General features: G+C 40.2%; 1 protein-coding gene across 5 annotated transcripts in view; it reads left to right on the forward strand.

Moving 5' to 3' along the window:
• cadm1a (cell adhesion molecule 1a) overlaps positions 1 to 14,785 on the forward strand; it is a 501,415-nt gene that overhangs the window by 199,970 nt on the left and 286,660 nt on the right. The gene's annotated exons all lie outside the window — the stretch shown is intronic.

Consider the following 14,785-nt stretch of genomic DNA (forward strand, 5'->3'; position numbering starts at 1 on the left):
TTGGCTTTGACTATCGAACAAATCAAAACTTGAGCTTTTTCACTCTGTAGCCAACAAAGACTTCACTCTCCATGGAAGTACAGCAAATTATTTTTTATCCTTGGCCATTCAGACTTCTTTCAATGGTCAGAAATTATTAAAATGCAGCACATCTTTGAGGAAAATGCATGCTCCTGCATGTAATCAGAGAATATAAAGAATAAAAGCGTGGCGGTAGGTTATGTTTAGGGCATACATACCTTTTATAAGAAAAGGAATCATCAGCATTGTGTGTGCTCTGTCCTCCAAATAGTGTTGGACAAATTTGTAACTCACTTGACCTTGTCTTGTTATTGTTCCAGTCAGAGAAATCATCTCTCTTGCCTTTGACTTAGACATCTGAATGAAGTAGTGTTTCAGGAATCAAAGAGAAGAAGTTTCAACTGGAGGTATATTGGAATTTGAATAGCATGAGTGAGTGAGATATAAACTGCATCAAGCTGGGCCCCCCGCCTGCCTTCTCATGAATAAATAACAAATGAGTGTGAATTGGTGGATGGAGACATCAACCCCATTACCATTCTGTTGGCTGCATCCAATATGTGGGGAACAGAAATGAGAAGTGAATAGCTGCATTATGCACCCAATTTTCTACAAGGTTCCCGGCCTTCTGTCTGGATATTAGGCAAAGAGATTGTTTGGAAATAAGAATTTTTCTCTTGTCACAAGGTAGAAAACTCAGTCAGTGTTACTGGAGTTTATCACCACTTGTGTTAAAATCTTTTACATTTTAGAAACATGCAGACACCAGCAGTCTATATTCATCCAAGGCTTTGAAAATTCCCCTCAGCTTTCTCTGCTGTCACCTTTTATTACCTTGGCAAACTACTGTAGAGTTAAAAAAAAAACAATGTCATGGCCATGCTGTCTTTTGTTCCCCCTCTTGCTGTTTCTTTCATTGTTTATTTAGTCATTCTCACAGTTTTCCAGCTAATCCCCATAATCCCCGGCAGGGAATTCACAGGGGCAGCCAGCCCTACATCACACTCCAAACCCAACCCAGGGCTGGAGCCTACAGGGTCACAGGTGGAGCTCTTGTTCCTTGATGTTTGTGGCCATGCTCCCCAGCCAGAATCTAAATTCATTTTTCTCAGATTCAGGAAGAAAGAAAGAAGAAAACAAAAAGACAATATCTGACATTTTACCCCAAGCAAGAAAGATGATGATTCAGTGTTTACTATTTTCTTCTTACCAGCAGCTTTATAAGGTCCTGTTCAACTTGCTGTCAACACAGACAGGAACCAGCCAATCACATGGCAGCATGTAGTCACATAGACGTAGTGAAGACGACTTGCTGAAGTTCATACTGAGTATCAGAATGAGGAAAACAGAAGATTTAAGTGACTTTGAATGTGGCATCGTTGTTGGTCTTAGTATTTACTAGGATTTTCACACACAACCATCTTTAGTGTTTACAGAAAATCAGGCCTGTCGTAATAAGCAATAAGTCAATTAATTGCACAGTAAGAAAAAATGATCATTTTCATTGTTTTGTTTTTTTCTATCTTACTTTAGCATAGGCTGTGGATGACAACAGGTTTCACAATGGAGTATCTGGACTGAACGCTCTCGTTTCTTGCGGAGTGATCTCTCTCGTGTCATACTTGACAGCAGCATGTTGCAGCAGGAGACCGTGGTGAAGCACCTAACCCGTGCGAGCCGAAGGGCTGGCGATTAATCGAATTTTAATCACAATTACGATCTGGTTTTTCAGTGTTCAAGGTCCGATTATTTGCTCCTTCTCAGGTTACTCTTGTGCTTTTTTCAGTTGCAAATCGAGCAATTTGCAGCGCTCTGCTGCAGACCCCTCCCACAGTCCCCGCTGCTTTGGTGTTATTCAACTCGAGTTGCAAACACCTCGCCAGCTAAGGGCTGGACACACGGAGGCACGTTGCTCCTTCTCCATTCATTTTCTATTGAACTTGCTCGATGAGGCGCCCTCTTGCAGCCAAGCAACAGGCAACATTTGTGCGTGTGAAACATTGCACCCGTTCTTGTAGACATGCACATGGGGGCTTGCTTGTGACGCGACACAAGAGAATAGAAAAATGTTCAATTTTTGTGAGTCGCGACTAAATAATCCAGCAGCTCCCAGAGACAAAGACAGATAACAAACATTATAAACAAATATTTTTTTTTTTCTCACCAAAGACCAGCGCTCAGTTAACACAGTGAACAACCCGGGATTTAAGAAACTCATCAACACTTTGGACAAATGGCATCACTGCCGTCTTGTCACCATTTTAGTGGAGTGTCTCTCTTTGCCCTGTATGATAAGTGCGGTGAGGGTGTTGTGATGTCCAATGTTTCGCCACCGCCACAGACCTGTGGTCAAGCCACACCATAGAGCTGAATATGGCACGTATTTCAACGTGGAAACGTGGGACCTGGGTGAAAAGAAACTTGTCTGTATTACCACAGACAACACCTCAAATGAATGAATTGTAGTCATGAACCGGCTGTAAGGTCGGTGTGTTCCTGCAGTCTGTCCCTGGCTGTGAATAGCTGCTGCATAGAGACGTGTTACTCAGTGGTAGGTTTACTTTGATGCTGAGGAGAAAGCACAACCGTTTCTTGGGCTTTGTCGCCTCAGTAAGTCCACTACACAGCGACGCAGATTGCTTTATGTGTGTGTGTCTGCTTGTGTGTGTTTTTTGGGCACACATGCCATGATGGATGAAGGCATGCTTCATTCTGCGCTCGCTGATGCCGTCCCATCTGCTCCGGCTTTCTTCCATCCATACCTTGCTTTTAGCCCCTGCCCCTCCCCACTTGGCTCGACAAATAGTTGTTGTCACTTCCTTCGACTGTAACAAATGTATGACAGTCAAACACAGACATTAATTAGGAAGCAGGCAGAGTGGGGTATTTGTAGTCTTTCTCCAGCAGATGGAAGGTAGAAGAGATGGTTGCATTCTGGACGGCCAACCAGTAGGGCACAGGTTGGCAGCGTTTGGCAGTTTAACATTTCTACCCCGTAAAAATCCCTCAATGCATCAGTTTCCATAAAAGATTTTGCCTTAACCATAACAGTAGATCAACTCACGCAAGGGACAAAAACAACAGTTACTCAACATTTGCACGATACTGTATTATCATTCAGCAGAGGAAATGTTATTACCCCCCCAAACCAACGGAGTTAGTCATAGTTGTTGGATTTCTTTGGTGTCATTGTGGGAGGGGCCCTTGGGATTGATTGGCTGCCATGTTTCCATCAGTCTGCCCCAGGACAGCTGTGGCCACACATGTAGCTACCTTCACTAGGTGTGACTGAGGAGTGGGTAAATGGGTAGTACACAACATTGTGATCTAATTTATCGACTCCATTCATGGCATTGTTGTATTCTTCAAGTTTAAGTTCAAGTTTAGGTTTCTGAATGATACCAGTGAGAGGAAAAAAAAAAAACAACAAAACAGGAAGGTTTTCATTTCTGACACTGTCACTGCATGAATACGAGCATGTGATGAGGCATCACTCTCGGCTTGAATGCACTGATCTGCATACAGGTTAGTCTGATTGACATAGCTCTGCACAAGTTCATCAGAAATAAATAACTCAGTAAAATCAGCTGGCTGCTCTGAATCAAAAGCTGCAGCTGCACTGATTGAGTGAAGGGTGAAGGGATTGTTTATTGGCTATGAGTCCTTTTCCTACCACTCATTACCAGGTCCAGGAACTTCAGCTGGACGGTGGTCAGGGGCCCTCACGTCTTCACTGGCTGCACCACGCCCTCATGTTTGACCACGACTCCTGCCTTGTTGCTGTTTTGATCTGCAAATATGCAAAAATATATGCAAATATGAACATCTATTTATTTATGTCTTTCTATCTATCTATCTATCTATCTATCTATCTATCTATCTATCTATCTATCTATCTATCTATCTATCTATCTATCTATCTATCCATCCATCCATCCATCCATCCATCCATCCATCCATCCATCCATCCATCCATCTATCCATTTATTCATTCAAATGCCAAAGAAAACAATGTCTTACTTCTTGCACTTCTTGCATTTGGAAGCCCAGAACGAGATCTCTTTCTTGAATCCCTCCACTTCGTGTCCAAAGTGTCATCATCTCAACTCCCACTGTCTTCAAGATAATAGCCAGGTGCCCTTTGTCTTGTCCCACGTCTGGCGGACTGCCTTTCCCTGGCACGACCCCCCAAAATTTAGCTTGTTCTGTCACCCCCGTCTCTGTGTCGCCTGCCATGTCCCCCCTCACCTCTGGGTTCACCTCCTCTGATCTCTTCCTCGTCTCCAACTTCTTCCTCATCACAGTCTCTGACCTCTTGGCCTGCACCTCTGATCTCTCCCTTATATTCTTTTTCTCCATCGCTGTCATTACTAAACTGATTTTAGATTCTATCTATAGATTTGCGGCAAATCAAAAACTGATTTGTTGGAGTCTGTGTGCATAATAATTTTAAGGCTTTTATAGTGGAGTAAGTTTTCCGTGGAGCCGGCATTTTCAGTCCAAAGTGTAATGATGTTGTGTACTGCGTTGCTATGGGGTACCAGTTATTTGTGTTAAAAAAAAAACTTTACAGCCCTTCCCTCTGTTTTTTTTTTTAGAAGAGTGACTTTGTTTTTCGGACCCAGCAGTGCTGTAGCCATTCAAAAGATCCGCAACAGTCCCGCCCACAGTACACACTAAAAAATGTTGGGTTAAAAACAACCCAAAATGGGTTATTTTTTAACCCAACACTGGTTAAATATTGGACAGAACACATGCTGGGTTATTTTGACCCAACAAGTTGGGTTGGTTTCCCTAAACCAACAGTTGGGTTGTTCTAATAACCCAACCATAGGGTCAATTTGACTTTACTGCTGGGTTCTTTCTACCCAATCATTTGGGTTGCCAATTTCTAATCAATATAATTAAATATTATGGTCATTATATATTGATTAAATATATTGACACAAAAAATTCAATTTTTTTTTCATTAAACTTTAGAGTCCACAAAATATTTTAAGCAACAAAATTTTCTATTAAAATAGAGAACAGTGAATACTTAACACAATAAATACCACAAACTTATTAACATTAAATATTTTAAAACATTGGATATTTTCTTATAAATATCTTAAATTGTAATACACATATATCTTATCATAACACTAAGTAATTTCTATCTAAAAACAGGGGAACAGGTACTTAATCTTTTCAGAACAAAAAAACTATACTATCTAAACACAATATCTCCAGAAAAAAAGGGGTGTTTTGTCCTCCCCGAGATAACAGAGAACGCTTGGGAATACTGCGTCCCGCTGTCCAGCAGGAGGACATAGGGGCAGGATCTTGATGTTTTTGCCTGGTCCAAGTATTCAACCATGTTGATTCCGACCTATGATGAGAAATGAAAGTAGGTAAATATCTCTACAGGGACAAAGCAACAAACAACTCAAGCTCTTTCAACCCATTCCTTCACAAACTTTGATGAAACCCCTTCCACTGAAGTTACATCTCTGGCAAACTCAAGCTGGCTAATGCGGCGCGTGCTAACCGTTAAAAAACGTTTCTCACAGGCCATCGCTAACTACAAATGACCGAGAGCTAACAATCACTGCTACAGACGTTCATATTACAAATATACACGGTTACTAAAATAAACTTTATACATATGATTCATATACATGAAACAATAGTGAAAATGTAACAAACCTCGCTGTGTAAAGTAGTGTCGCTCCGGTAAGATATTCTCGGGCTTCTCCTTCCCTTCACCCAGGACTCTGGCCAAACGGCTGCAACCGGTGGGGTAACGGTACTGTTTGTCGCGCATGCGCGAACATCGACCCAACATGTTGGGTAGTCCCAAATGACCCAACACAGTATAATGGGAAATTCAACCCAACAGCTAATAACTCAACTACCAACAACAATAACCCGGCAAGTTGGGTTCTTAGATTACCCAACTTAATGAAAACAACCCAATTAAACTACCCAACAGTCTCAACCCAGCTGTTGGGTTAAAAAAATAACCCAACATTTTTTTGTGTGTATAACCACAAAAACAAGGATTGCCGGAAAATCTCGTCAGTGGCAGGGAAAGAGGTAATAGTGGAAATAAAAACTCATCCCAGTGAATGATGTAGATAGTAGCGCATGTGAAAGGAAGAAAATAATTTGGATGAAGTAAAATGTTGATTTGGACCCACACTATTTTTTTTCCTCAGCTCCTTTTTGTTGGTCATGACCTTGTTCAGCAACGCAGCTGCGTGACAGCTGGAGGACTGCATCGACACGTCTTTAAACAACATGGGTGGAAAAACAGAAAAGAATCGCACCCATGCTGCAAAGCTGTAACTTTACTATGAGAAACACATTTTAAGTGCTTTACTAATTGAAATGTTGCTGTCATGAGCTTCTAAAAGCATGTTTGGATCAGAATAAGTGGGAAAAAAACATCTTTGCATCAGTGAACAGTGATAGATGATTTATGCTGGAATATAACCCCTCTATTTCTACACTGGTTAAAAAAACGTGCTTATGAAATATCAAGATGCAGTATTTTATCTTCTCGAGTGGATTTACTTGCTTGCGTTGCCGGGAAGATTTCATTCACATCTGCTGTCATTTCTGTTGCTTTGTCTTCTGCTTCTGACGCGGGAAACAGCAATCCGAATTATAATCCTGCCTTGAGGGCTGTGAATGAGTGACAGCAAAATGCCATGAATGAGCACATCTCCACATCTGTAAGATTTAGGGAAAAAAGACAACGGTGTACCAATGCAGTGAAGACAAGGCAGGGAAAGAGGGGTGTACACCCCTGACACCTAAAACTTTAATATCCTCAATCAGGGTCCGCATCCTGCGGCAAGTGGCTTTCCTTACCTTCCACAATGGCTCTTATTACATGGCTAAAAATGCTAAAGCGCTAACTAATGTTTTTAAATATAGATAAAATAACAAATGCAGGTTTATAGCTGTTTTTTAATTTTTTCGTGGAATAATTGCATTGAATTTCCACAATATAATGACACTAAAAGTACCTGTAATATATGTGTCTATATATATATATATATATATTGTTTTAATCTATTTTTATTGTCATTAGGCTGGAAACTATGGACTTTTTATTTCTATTTTTTTACATACTTTTCACAAATATCTACATCCCATAAAAGAAAATCTGCCTACTTCAAAAGTTTTATGTTTTTTATTAATTTAAAACCTACAAAGAGAAATAAAAATGTGGTTCTTCAAGTTTCCTAGAGTAGATATTTATCAAAAGGTTTGTTTCAAAAGGTCTTGTAACATTTGCGTCTCTAAACGAGTTTTATTTAGCTGGGCTGAGGGAAAAATGGCTCTTTGGACTGTAAAGGCTGCAGACCCCTGTCCTAGATGCATGTAGTGATCCATGGACGATGCAGTCTTTGTTCACTGTTACAGAAAATAAACCATAACCTGAATAATGTGTGTCAGTGATGTGATAAAAACATGTTGGGTATAAATTTAGAGATAAAAGAACTAATATCAACTGTGGAAATATAGTTCAGTTAATAAATTTGCTAATAATTATTTTAGCTAATGATTCTTTCTCCACTGTAGCAATGGGAAAGTTTTATTATTTTATTAAATGATCTAATATTTCTCTGCTGGGGTCGGGGACGATAAACGCTACAGTTCCTGCATTCTGACTCAAGGCCTCTGAGCCAGAAGCTTGCATTGTCATTGAAAACAGATCAAGTGCAGATATTTTTGTGCAAGGCTTCATTGTTGATTTCACTGACTTAATGATGACTTCTTCCCAGCTACCTCCCACACAAAGGCCAGCAGAGAAGCTGGGCTGGTTTATATTTTATCATCTCCTGGAGAAACAGTGCTGCATCAGACTGGCTAAGCAGTGGGAATTAACAGTTTTTTCTCATCTTATTACTTAAACCTGCAGTGAGCAACATTTTGGACAAAGTAATGGATAAATTTCAGCATGTTCCAGTGATCAGGCTTCAAGCAGATTGTGAGTATTTGTTATCGAAGCATAGTTTACACCGACAGACACTGGAAACATACGCTCAGTGACATTGCAATGTGCTGTTTAAAAATGGTCTGCTAAATTAAAACACTTTTGAGTTTTTGTTTGTCAGATGATTCTGTGAGGTTTGTTGTTTTATTTATTTATTTATTTTTAAGAGTTAAGTCTTGTCATCTCGTTTCCATGGTAACAGAGTTTTGGGTGGACAAAGCCACACATGTTTGAAAACGTGACCAGAGTGATATTTTCATGAAATGCAAGGCGACTCCTGTTCGTGTTAACGTGGAATCTTTTGGCGATGATGACGTCTGTCACATCATCTTGCACTCGTGCTCTGAGGCCGTTTACACCAGCAAACAGTTCAGTAACGGGTGGACACCCGTGTTCTGTTTGTGCTTCTGAATATTTTTAAGTCATTTGGTCTCATTTATGCAAGATAATCAACAGACGTCTTGTCTTACAGTCTGATGAAGATGAAGTGCACACATGGAGTGTGTCGTTGCAAAGTTTCACTGCCTGCTACTGGCATGAACACGTCATTGTTTCCAGTCCAAACTGCATTTTCTGTCTGCACAGAGATGCTTTTCATTCAGATACACAAAGGCAAAAGTTTTGTTGTGTAAACAAACTCAAAGAAACAATTGCTTCATTTGTTTCTAATGAGTTTCCATAAATAAATTCATGAAAATGAAAAATATTTTATTAAAAGAAAAAACAATCACTTGCCCCATGTGAAGATACATTTACAGTAATACAAAATTGGCATGACTTTACTTTTGACATGAGCATTCCTTGAGGTAAATTTTCAAGACTTGCAATTGCTACTTTTTGAAAATAATGCAAATATAAGCCCATTTTTAAAAGTGTTATTTGTGTAAAATAAATTTGAAAACTACTACAAATATGGACTTCATCGGAAAAACAAAATTTTATTTTATAAAACAGTGAAATGTACTACAATCACATTTTAACGTAATACCTCTTTGTACCACTAGATTAGTCATGAGTCACTGTAGGGCAGTGGTCAGCAACTGGCGGCCCATGGGCCAAAACTGGCCCGCTGCCAATAAAATCTGGCCTGTCAGATTACAAGGATAAAAAAAAACAAAAAGCAAAATGCTGTTTGCAGCACTGTTAAAAGAACAGCATGGCCTATTTAAGAGCTGGACAGAGAGATGCATAGCAGGAATCAGAGTGGTAGGGAGAGGAGTGAGGACATCAGAGCAGAGAAAGTCAGTGTGAGAAGCTTTCTGTTTAGCAGTGAATGTTTTGCTAGCAGCTTCCCCAATAAACACCACACAGCTCTGCTAGTTCTAGCAGAGTCCTAAATCTGCTTCACCACCACTGAGGAAAGAGAAGGGAGCTAAGCCTGAAGCTAGCTGCTGCTAGCTGCCAGGGAAAGAGAAGGGAGCTAAGCCTAAAGCTAGCTGCTGCTAGCTGCCAGGGAAAGAGAGGGGAGCTAAGCCTGAAGCTAGCTGCTGCTAGCTGCCAGGGAAAGAGAGGGGAGCTAAGCCTGAAGCTAGCTGCTGCTAGCTGCCAGGGAAAGAGAAGGGAGCGAAGCCTTAAGCTAGCTGCTGCTAGCTACCAATCAAAGAGAAGGGAGCTAAGCCTGAAGCTAGCTGCAGCTTCACCCAGGAGGAATCACCTCCGCTCCACCTCCCAAGCTCGTTTTGGAGGTGCAAGCAGGAAAGTTGAGCAGCTGTTTCTCTCGGAGTTTTCCCCGATAGTGGAGGCAGCATACCAAAGCAGCACAGAACTGTCAAAGAAATGTTGCTTCAGGAGCAAAACGACCAGACAGGAAAATACCTGTTGTTGCTGTGGGTGTGATAGTTCACCTGGCAAAGCTGCCAGGTTCGACGTCTCCCTGACCGACTTGCTCGTCTACTTGCTGAACAATAAGGGCAAGGCAAGGCAGTTTATTTGTATAGCACATTTCATGTACAGGACAATTCTAAGTGCTTTACATAAAACAAAGACATTACAGATATTTAGAATAGTAAAAGGCATCAACACATAATCACAATAAAATAATAAATTACATTAAAATGATTTTAAAAAGTTACCGTGCAGATTTCATGCATAGGCGCATGAGAAAAGAAATGTTTTTAACCTGGATTTAAAAATGTCTACATTTGGAAAGTTTAATCTCCACTGGCAGTTTGTTCCATTTGTTTGCAGCATAACAGCTAAATGCTGCTTCTCCTTCTTTAGTCTGGACTCTGGTCTAGACTAGTTGACCAGAGTCTTTGGATCTAAGAGCTCTGCTAGGTTTATATTCTCTGAACATATCACAGATGTATTCTGGGCCTAAACCATTTTGGGATTTGTAAACAATCAGAAGGGTTTTAAAATCTATTCTGTGACTGACAGGAAGCCAGTGTAAAGATTTCAAAACTGGTGTGATGTGTTCAGATCTCTTAGTCCTGGTTAAAACTCTAGCAGCAGCGTTCTGGATGAGCTGCAGATGGTTAATGCTCTTTTTAGGAAGTCCTGTTAAAAGACCATTACAGTAATCCAGCCTACTGGAGATGCATGGATGAGTTTCTCTTGGTCTTTCTGGGAGACTAGACTTTTAATTCTGTTGATGTTTCTGAGCTGGTAAAAAGCTTCTTAGTGACAGCTTTGATGTGGCTGCTGAAAGTCAGATCTGAGTCTATCAACACTCCCAGGTTACGAACTTGGTCGGTGATTTTAAGAGCCAGAGTCTCCAGGTGTTTACCAATGCTGACCCTCTTCTCTTTGCTACCAAACAGAATAATCTCAGTTTTGTCTTCATGTAATTGTAGGAAATTCTCCCTCATCCAGGTGTTTATTTGCTCCAGACACTGACACATTAAGTCTATTGGACTGTGGTCATCTGGTGACAGAGACACATAAAGTTGTGTATCATCTGCATAACTTTGATAACTAATGCTATAGTTCTGTAATATTTTACCCAAAGGGAGCATATACAAGTTGAACAGAAGAGGTCCAAGGACTGACCCCTGGGAGACTCCACAAGTCATGGCCACTCGCTTAGATTCATAGCTGCCGATCGTAACAAAATAACACCGGCCTTCTAAATAGGACCTGAACCAGTTAAGAACCGCTCCAGAAAGCCCAACCAATAAAGGACTCTAGAGCTCGCACAATTTATAAGAACGTGAAAAACACTTGTGTGGAAGACACACATTACACAAATAACACATCACACATGTTTATATTTAGATAGATAGATAGATAGATAGATAGATAGATAGATAGATAGATAGATAGATAGATAGATAGATAGATAGATAGATAGATACACTACCGTTCAAAAGTTTGGGGTCACTTTGCCATGGGATTCAATAGGGAAGTGACCCCAAACCTTTGAACGGTAGTGTATAATAACTTTTGCCCCAGGCCAACTGTAGTTACCAACCCCTGATGTAGGGTCTAGTCTACCCTAAAACCAACAGAAGAAGAAGAGGAGGGAGTAGCCAGCTTTAGCTGTATCAGCAAACACAGACATGAGTGATAGTTTAAAGGGCAGCAGGTGAAACTGGCAGAAAGTTCTGGTAATATATGTTAACTATTCTTTTTTTATTATTATTATTATTAAAGGATTGAAATCTGATGTAAAATGAGTTAAATGAATATATTTATGGTTTCTTCTGACTCTAACACAATGATTCCCAAACTTTTTATGTGGGCGCCCCCTTTTCATCGGCCACAATAATGTCAAAGTCCTCTCATCCGCAGTCCCACTACCACGTGCACCCAATGCTTACAAAGAAATATACGAAGCAATGGGCCACAAAATAGTCTTTAATTTATTGACTGCAACTTGACAACGACAGTTAAAATCATGTCAGTGGCAGAAGGAATGATTAATTCATTTGCTATAGTGTGGGGTGTTTTAAACCAGGAAACTGGTTATACTGTCAGATCCTAATATTTTGCAGCATACAACACACTCATCACCCTTCATTACTCGTCATTGACCATTACTGTTACTTGACCATTACCTGATCAATCATAGGACAAGATTTGCCTCATTATTTCTTCTTTTTTCACAGATCTGTCCATGTTTTGCTGGCAGTACAAGAACTAAGTCTTATTTAGCCTTGTTGCCCCCCCCCGGGTCATAACTGGAGAGCAGAGCAGATTTTAGATGACTGCAAGTTTTGTTTATTCAAACCTAGGTTTTTTGGGGGGGGGGGGGTTGTTTTGAAAATATGCACTTAATGGGTTAAATCATAATGACCCAAAATGCTTTGTGTTATTTTTTAGCATAAAATTGGAATAAGATATTTGCCTATTTGGTTTCAGGGAATGCCTGAGGCTTAAATAAACATGGCACTCAGTCAGTGAAATAAATGGTAAACAGGTCAAAGATTAAAACTGTAGTATAGAATGAAGTTAACTTTAATTCCCAGGGTCCAATGAAGTAAGATCCTTCAGACTGGAAACTCTCTACTCAACTGTTTTCTTTTTTCTTGTCTGATCCCCTCATTTCTTTTATGTCATGTACGATGTTCATCCTGTAACACACTAACCCGGTGATGTGACTGGAGTCTGGTTATTAACCTAACAGTCTTTATGAATCCATTATGGGGAAAAAAAGATTGCTAAATGTGGTCTTCAGATGTATTTTTCATGCATGAAAATGCTGGCATTCCCTTCATATGTAAGGCTGTATTTTTATGAGTGCATCCAGGTACTTTTTTTTTTTTTCTCAGTGTACAAATACTCCCACGGTGTTTAATAAAACCACAGGTGCACATGAAATCCCCCCTGAAATTGCTTGAAGAAAATGACGAGCATGTCTGCAGCAGTGAGTGGGTTTCTACCTGCTGAGCCAGACAGGGTACAGCTGCCCACCCCCACCTGCAACTGCATGCTTGGTTGGCTCAGGTTAGAGTAGAGGGGTTCAGTGGAAGCTTCGGTCGCTGCAGAGGTTCCATTTGCACCTTACCAAACTGGCCGTGCTTCCAATTCCCAGCTAGCCCCAGACCAACCTCCTGGCCTCACTCCTCTTCCTCTTTTTCTAACACCTCAGAAGCTGTATCCCACCTCGCTCTGGGCTGCGCTGCCTTTATTAATGCCCAGGTGGTGGGCGGAAGGGAGTTTGCCCACTGGCCCATGTCGTGTTGTACTGAAATAAATCTGAAACAAGAGAAGCTCAGCGTACCATGAGTTCAGGCAGGAAGCAGCTGAGGTTTCCCATGAAAATACTCCACAATCATTTTATCTCACATGCTAACAGATGAAAGGTGTTTTGTGAAGGAAATTCTAATCCAATCTGCATTAAAACTCAGCTGATGGAGGTTGTTCCTGTTATCTTAAACCTTTTCTTTCATACCATAATAATTTTTTTACCATAGTTCAAAAAATTTTAAGTTTTTCTTGACTAAAATGGGATGATGACACCAACACAAACACTTAGGGGTGCCTCCCTGGAATTCCTTCTGTGCCCAAATACAGAGAAAAACAGTCTTTTCTAGTTCATGATTAGTCTGTTTTGACTCTTCAGTTTAATATGTTTAACTTACATCTGGGCTTAATAAACAAGATGTAAATCTCAACCTTAAAAATCTTCTCTGCTTACTCATGCAACAGGTACCGTATCCCTTAGAGCATAACAGTGGGGATGTGAGACGTGTGTGTGTGCACAGAGAGCAGCTATGACATGTTGTTGCGTATATCAGCCTGTTTAGTTTTGTAAAAGAAACGATGACTTCTGTTGTGACTCGGAGCTGTGTAGCAAAATAGATTAAATCAACCTTCCGATGAAAACACTTGATTTCTGGATGTTTTGTTTGTGTTTTCTGCTCTGTTTTTTTTTTTTTATGTTATTGTTCGTCTGACCTGCCAGGGACTATAGATATCATGCAGCCCTATGGCTCATTTTGGAAAATATATATTGATATGTTCATTAATATGAATTGTCACTTCTCAATAAAAAAAAAAAAATTACTTCAATTTTAAACGGTTGTTTAGAAGGAAAGTTCTAGCATTACGTTTGGACATGATGCCTGAATGATAGTCAGTCCTGTTGTCCTGGGTGAAGAGTAAAGAGATTTTAATTGATCAATCAAACTGCAAGTCATGAAAACACATCCTTTGGAAGAGTAAATAGAGTCACACTGCTGCACAGCATTGTTTTAGGAAACCCTGGAGTACATTCTGATGTTTAAGGCTATGCATAAAAGCATCTCAGTGGGTGTTAAAAAAGTTCCTGAATACAAAGCAGTTACTCAGGCAAAAACGTAAAACAGCCAAAAGAAAACAGAACAAAACTCTATTTGGGTGAAAAAAATTCACTCTAGCTGTTGAAGAAATGAATATTTCTTAGATTCCAGGCAGCAAAAAAAACATATTTTACAAATGATTTCATAAGAGCGAAGCAGAATAAAGAAATGAGCACAGGCGCGAAACGGATGACACAGATGTTCAACCCTGATTTTTCATCTGAGCATCCCCTGCATCTCTCAGGGACTCTACACAGCCATTAGTTATTTAGCACTGGTGTACGCCAACGTGCTGAGCATGGGGAGCACTGCTGCCGGCACAGTGGTTATTCAACACTGAGATGTTTCCTTTTTCCCCCCTAAAATTCCAAAGAATAACTAAATTATCCATGAAAAGTGTAGATAAAAGTTCTGCATGTGCAAAGACCTTTGTTACCAAAACAGTCCATCCAGAGATAGAGGGGGAGGTTGTATCAGTTTTTGTGGTTGAATTTCTAAGGACATCTATGATAGTTTGACTTTAAATTTCTCAGATTTTATTTCTGTGCCC

This window comes from Melanotaenia boesemani, chromosome 15, assembly GCF_017639745.1.
Source record: "Melanotaenia boesemani isolate fMelBoe1 chromosome 15, fMelBoe1.pri, whole genome shotgun sequence".
NCBI lineage: Eukaryota > Metazoa > Chordata > Actinopteri > Atheriniformes > Melanotaeniidae > Melanotaenia > Melanotaenia boesemani.